Genomic DNA, 7,131 nt, shown 5'->3' with positions numbered 1-7,131 from the left:
AATGAGGCCCACCCACATTATGGAAGGCAATCTGCCTTAAAGTCCACTGATTTAAGTCTTACTTTAATTCAAAGAAAAAATAACAAAACACCCTCACAGAAACATCCAGAATAATCCAGCCAAGGTGACATATCAAATTAATGTTTGCAAGCACGGAGTAGGAGACCACAGCCATAGCAAATGGCACCTTCTTTCTTTTGAAAGTGGCTTGCCCTCGTTGCCTCATGTGTCTTACCACCGAGGGACTCTTCGGCCGGTTTCTCCCTACCTGCTCAGTGCATCGCTTCTCCCCCGCAGTCGATGCCCCACTGTCTTCCCTTCCGTCCTGAGGCCAGTCAGCCTTTGGCTCCCACATGCCTACTCTCATGGCTCTTCTAACCTATCTGAGAATTTTTTCTTCCTCTGGCTCTTTTCCACCCACCACTTAAATGCAGGTTCCTGAAGGTTCCATTCTTAGCAATCTTTTCTTGCTACACTCTCTTTTTGTGCATCTTGTCATTTCTTTGACTTCGATTGTCAACTGTATCAAATTATCACCTCTAGCTCAACCCAGGGACACATCTAAGTTTTGTGGTACCTGATTGTTTACACTATTTGAAGGGAGGGTGTTCTTTAAGAAACTTTCTGTACTACGATGACCAGCAATAACTTAATTATGCATGGAAGCCACATAGATGTATCCCGCACTACACTGTATTCCTAACTCAGCTTCTCTTGAAACAGGTTTCCCCAAATGCCTGGAGCACTCCAGTGCCTGGATCTAAGGGGAAGGTGAGCGAGAGGAAGCTGGGGTGGAGAGAGGTGACAGTCATAGTCTTAATCAATCACAGCTACAACAATCCACTTTTGAAATTTTTACAACACATATGACTACAAGAATTTATAATTATGGCCACTGCCAGGGGTTTGGAAAGGCTCGCACATGGCAGGAGCCCTGATGCTCACGCTTCATGATCTCTGAGAGGATGCACCCATCTCTGTCTTCCGCCTCCACCTCTCCCACACTCTGGGTCTGATTTTCTGCCTGATTGCAGAGCCCTCTTCTTGAATGTCTTTCATATTTTAAACCATTTGGCCTCAGAGCCCCACTATTCTTTCTTCCACCCCGACCCACCCTGTATCTCCTCCTTTGTTTTCTGTCTCTGGTATTGGCAGCACCAACCACCTGGTCACTTAAGTTAGACGCTGCAGATATTTTTTATTCTGCCCTCTTTTTTGCCTCCATATCCATGTGTTCATTAAATCCTACCAAATTTAGCCGTGAATTAGCTTTCATGGGGCTGCTGCAATGGCCTCCTAGCCAGTCCTCCTGCCTCGGCTCTCTCCTCTAATTCATCCTCACACAGACATTAAGTTATCGTTCTAAAATACAGTAATGACTTCCTCCAGAAGCAAGATGGCTTGGGCTCTGGACATATATGACATAGGTTTAAATCTCGACTCTACTGGTTACTAGCTGTTTGACCTTGCAAAAGTTATTTCATCATGTATGCCTCAGTCTCTTCACCTGTAAAATGGAAAGAGTATACATTTTACAGGATGGTTTCAAGAAAGAAGTTAGAGCCTGTCATGGTGTCATGGATGCCTGAAACATAGTAAGCATTTAATATATTACTGTCATTATTTATAATTCTCCTCTCAAAACCCTTCAATGGATTCACATTCTGTAAGAAGACATTCAATAATAACCCTCACAGCACGACCTCTGTCTTCCCTTCCAGTTTCCATCCCCAGACCTTATGCTGCAGCCGTATTTGACAACCAGGCTGATCTCCCTGGAAGTTTGGGGACTCCTGGTTGTGTCCTTTGTTGGGAATGTCCTCTTTACTTTTTCTCTCCCTGAAGAAATCTGAATCACGTACTAGGTCCCTGATCCCATTCATCTTCTCTATGAAGTTTTCTCCAGCCTCTTCTCTCCCCTCTCTGTGTCCTGATGTTTTTGCATTAACATTGGCAAAAAGCCCTCTGCGGCATTCCCTCTTACGCTGAACTTTCTTTTTCAATTGCCAAAAACAGGGTTTAAGTTTTTGAGCAACTATTCTTGTATGTAATATATATAATCTATATCTTGGATTATTCCAAGTTTTTATTGGCATAAATCGGAGAGAACATTCTAGTCATGAATGATGAAGTGTGTTTTCCAGGCCATGCTACATTTGTGCCAGGAGAAATTTTATAGCCCATCAACACCGCTTCTTTATATGATATGTCTGAAAGAACAGCTATAGTATTAAGACAATGTGAACAGAGAATTCAAGAAATTCCAGGGACCGCGGAGCTAGGTTTTCTTGGCCTGTAAGGTTTTTGACCCAATATTCACTTTGGGGATAAGGGGGGGAAAAACAGAAGCTAAAGGAGCCTTCAAAGCTGGAGTTCTCAATGAATAGATAACGACCAAAAATATATATACCACTACCATTTTATGGGGGAAATTACATTTCTCTCTTCCCATTATTTTTTTTTCTGTGGAACGGCAAGTGAAGGAAGCTCTTTTGGATTTGCCTAAGTTTTCTGACCACTGTTTAAGAACGCATCTTTAATTTCAACTTAGAATCTGGAGAGAGCTCTTGGCCAGTTTTGCTGGAAGAATCCATACTCTCCTTGTACATTGAGAGCTGCGTTTCATGTTTGCTGATAATGTCCCAGAAGCTCAGGTCGATGCCATCAGCACTGCTTCATCTCAGCAATGACAAGGCGTTGGTACTGTTTGCCTTTCCTATTGATGCCATTAGCATGCAAGTGTGCTTCTGCAAGGGTAGGCAGTACTGGAGGGAGAAGACCGTGATGAGAACAATTACAAACACCCCCTGAATAACCTGATGGGGGAGCAAGGGAACTAAGACAGGTGGGAAGCCAGCAACTAAGTATCCAACATAAGCACCCGAACTTTCCTCCCATTTGGGGAGCCAGTCCATCTTTCCCACTTTTCCATCAATGATTTTTTTTTATTTCTCCCTACTTCCTTCCTTCCAGAACTCTAAACTTTTACTAAACATTTAGAATTAGGTAAATATCTAGCAATCTAGTCCCTTAGTTGCTGAAAGGTTGACATTTCCTAATTGAACTGCCTTTAAATTAGGACATGCCATGTGGACGGTGCAAAAGGATTTACGTTCTGAACGTACCAGCAAGAACACCTGGGAGAAACTGGCAAAGGAATAATATTTACTTTCAACTATAGACACTTATGTTTTCCTGACAGAATTAGGTGAGTAGATGTGAAGAGTGGATGTAAAACTCTAATGGCCAGAATCAAGTGATTAAAAAAAAAAAAAAAATTCCAGGGCATTCACCGGTTTGAAAACTAGAATAAAGCATTTACTGTGATGTGTTCTTTGAGTAAGCACTTCATAAACCACTTGCTAGCTGACCTACTTTCTTTCCCCCTTGCAGCTAAAATGCTACACTGTAGCTCAGACATGGGGAGTAGCGGTGGCTCTTATGTTAGGGTGAGGGTGAGGAGGGGGGAGGTGAGAGACGACCAATCTCACCAGAACTGCTACAGGTGAGCTTTTTCAGCTCCGCCCGGGGTCTGAGAGAGACTGTGGGAAGAAGGAAGAGACTCTCACGGGGAAAAGGCAGACTCCGGCATCCCAGCCTGTGCCTAAGACAGAGGGCGGAGAAGGAAAGCGCAGGGGACAGGCAGCATGGCTCCGCCCTCCGCCTCCTGCTCAGGCAATGCCGACCGGCATCCGGTGTGATGGCCCCTGGCCAAAGGATCCCGTTCTTCTGGGTTCCCGGAGTTCACGCCTCTCGGGGTTCTCTGCGCCTCCTACGTGTTTAACGTTCTAGTTGTAAGCTTCAAGGGAGCGGGGCTCTGTCGGCACTGCGCTCAGTTGCACAATTTGTCCCCGCCCCACCTTTCCAGGCTCCCGCCCCACTCCGCCCCTCCATACACCACAATCTGCACTGGGCTGCTCACGCATAAACATTCTTGCACTCTGCTTCCTTCTAGCTTTTGCTAATTCTGCCTTGGATGCTCTTCTTAGTCTTGGGACCATCTGTTGCAATCCTACTTGTCTTTCAAATCCCAGTTCAGTTATCACCTCGTCAGACTTCCCAGATTCTCTTGGCTGAAATTAATCACGTTCTTCTTTGTATTCTCATAGTATTTTGCTTGGGCTTCTGCCATGGACACGATTCTTTGTTGTTTGTATTTCTGCTGCACTGGACTCTATGCTACCCGCCTTTTTTATCCTCTTAATCTGGTCTTTCACAGAGCAGAGGCTTTGATTTTGATAATGTCCAATTTATCATTTTTTCCTCTTAAAGCATCACGCTTTCGGTGTCGTCAAAGAACCCTCATTGAGTCCTAGGTACTTTTTTCTAAACATTTTATAGTTTTATGCTTTACATTTAATGCTGGGATCCGTTTTGAGTTAATTCTTGTATGAAGGTGTGAGGTTTAGGTCAAGGTTCTTTTTATTTTTTATTTTTACCTAAGCATATCCAAGTGCTCCAGCAACATTTATTGAAAAAGCGATCTTTCCTCCATTGAACTATTTTTGTAACTGTCAAAAATTAGTTGAGCTCTTTGTGTGCTCATATTTCTGGGTTCTCTATGCTGTTCCATGATCTACGTGTCTAGATTCACGGTGCCTTGAGGGCCAGACATGTCTTCTTTTTTATAGTACCTTTGGTTTTACAAATATAGCACCCTAACTCAGCACCTGGCACACATTAGATGTTCAATAAATTTTTGTTGAAAGAGTGAATAATAAGTGCTTTATAAATGTCAGTTAAATTATTGCTGAATTAATTCTTAAAATTCTGAGCATCAGACTCCCATGGCACTGTGGTCTCAGCCTGGCAATAACCTTTCTGCAGGCCTCTTGGTGCAGAAACTACAGTTCCTGCACACTCCGAAGGCCTCCTGCCAATGCCAGCACCTGGACTTCCTCTGCATGTACCCCACCCCTGCCCCTCCCCATGCTGCCTGTACATACTGCCTGTGGTCTGGAGGGTCCCACATTCAGCGGCAGCTCCCTCTATAGCCCCCCACCACTTGTACCCTAACGCCTTCTGCCCTTCCATGCTGGCTCTCATAGTCTTGCTCCATGCCCACAACCCAGGGTGCTGACTGCCTGCTCCCTGCTCTCCTACTTGGTTGCCCAGCAACTCCATAGCAGTGCCAGCCTGACTGAACCAGGAACTTCTTTGCTGCCCCACGGGCTGTACCACACCTTCACCAATGAGACCTGAACCCTTTCCAGGTGTGTCCTTCCTTGGGCACTGTCCCTTCCTCAGAGTTTCCTTTCATCTTGTAGTCTCCCTTTCATATAATTCATAATTCTTTACATTCAGCTTCCCCACTTAACCTATCATGTGGCTTCCATCTCCTGAGTAGACCCAGACTGCTGCACTTGGTCAGCTGCCAGCCTTGACTCTCAAGGTCCCTGTGACATGCAGTCTCCCTTCTTCACCTACGCAGAACTGAGAGCCGTGACTTTCATATTGATATGAATTAAATCAGCCTGCGACAGTGGAGAGACCCAGGACTTCAGAAGAAAAAGCCCGGAGTTTAAGTTTGGCTGCTACTATTTATTGGTTGAGGGATATTCAAGGTGCCATGGGCCATCTCGGTCATGCCACTTTATCCACTGTGCCTTAAAAGGAGAATCACTGTGATGATGATACTTCACAGCTGTGATGTATCAAATAGGACCAAATGAGAAACTGCACATGACACGTTCTGTTCACTATGATCCAAATAAGTGATCATTTCCATTTTACCTTACGTCAAACTATGTATGACATGAAAGACTGCGACTCCTGCTGAGTAAATTTCAAACATAGGAACACTGGCAATTCCTTCTGGAATCACACGAGAGGCAATTACCCTGGCTTAACGCTGAGCCCAGGCATGTCTATCAAAAATGCCGCCTCTCCCAAAAGCATGTCAAACAGATATATTCCCAGTCACAGCTAAACTAATGATCCTCGACTTTATTTTAAAGACAAGGAAAAGGAAGTTAAATATAATGAAAATATCACAGGAGAAAAACTGCTGTGTTCACATGATTTAATTGGAGTTGCCTGCTGTTTAGAAAGATGAAATAGTTAAGGATAGATGTGTTATGAAAGAAGAAGGTCAAATTAAATGTGTTTTTAGCCAAAACATTTGAGTATAGAATAATTACTGTAAGAAAAACATTATGTGAAATCAGATCTCAGGAAGCAATTTTTAGGACCTGGTGACTGAAATAAATATCAAAGAAGAATGCAAAAAAAAAATTGTTACAGGAAGTATTTCTCAAGAATTTCTGGGTTTCTGAGACAACTTTAAAGTTCTCAATACTTATATTTTATATATACACCTAATAGGCAGAAAGTTCAGGATGCTAATGAATAATATAAAAAGAACACTATATTGCAACTATAATATGATATTTAGTATGCTAGGATGTTTTTCATAAATCATTATAAAAGGTATATTAAAAATTTTTTCAATAGGATTATCTGAAAATAGCACTTTGCTGAGAGAATTTTCTAAATATGTCAATTTTTCATTCTGACTAGTATTCTTAAAGGAAATAAGGGAAAGAGTTTTGCTTATTTGTCTAATTTTTTTTTTGTCTAATTTTAGAGTCAGCAATGATATGGGTTCTACCAGCTGTCATCCTTTAAAACACATTCTTTGCATAGGCAAAATTGTGTAACATTTTATGTGTTGCATGCCACTTCTATCCACCCAAAGAGATCTCAGCCTCTGAACTGTAGCAGTCCTCAGAGCTAATGTTCTTTATGGCGGCCTTAATACATGTCCACAAAGGTTTTTACACTCTTTCCTTTAAGGGGCGGAGCCAAATTCTTCTCCCCTTGAGGGTGTGCCAAATTCTTCATTCATCTCTTGTATTGCTTGCTCCCAGGGAATTTAGGGGCCATGCTGTGAGGAGACATCTGCCTGCCTGCAAGATGCTGCAGCCTCCCGCCAATAGCTGTGTAAGTGCGCCATCTCAGAAGTGCACCCTCCAGCCCCAGTCAAGCCTGCAGATGAGCAGCCCCAGCTGACTGCCTGGCTGAAACCACGCACAGGAGAGATCCTGAGTAAGAACCACTTGGCTGAGCCACTCCCAAATTCCTGACCCACAGAAAACATGAGAACATTTTTTCTATGGTTTGAGGTTAGGG

Source organism: Pteropus vampyrus, unplaced genomic scaffold, assembly GCF_000151845.1.
Source record: "Pteropus vampyrus isolate Shadow unplaced genomic scaffold, Pvam_2.0 Scaffold112, whole genome shotgun sequence".
NCBI classification, from domain to species: Eukaryota; Metazoa; Chordata; class Mammalia; order Chiroptera; family Pteropodidae; genus Pteropus; species Pteropus vampyrus.
The sequence above is the reverse complement of the archived record's forward strand: the minus strand, read 5'-3'. Positions refer to the sequence as shown.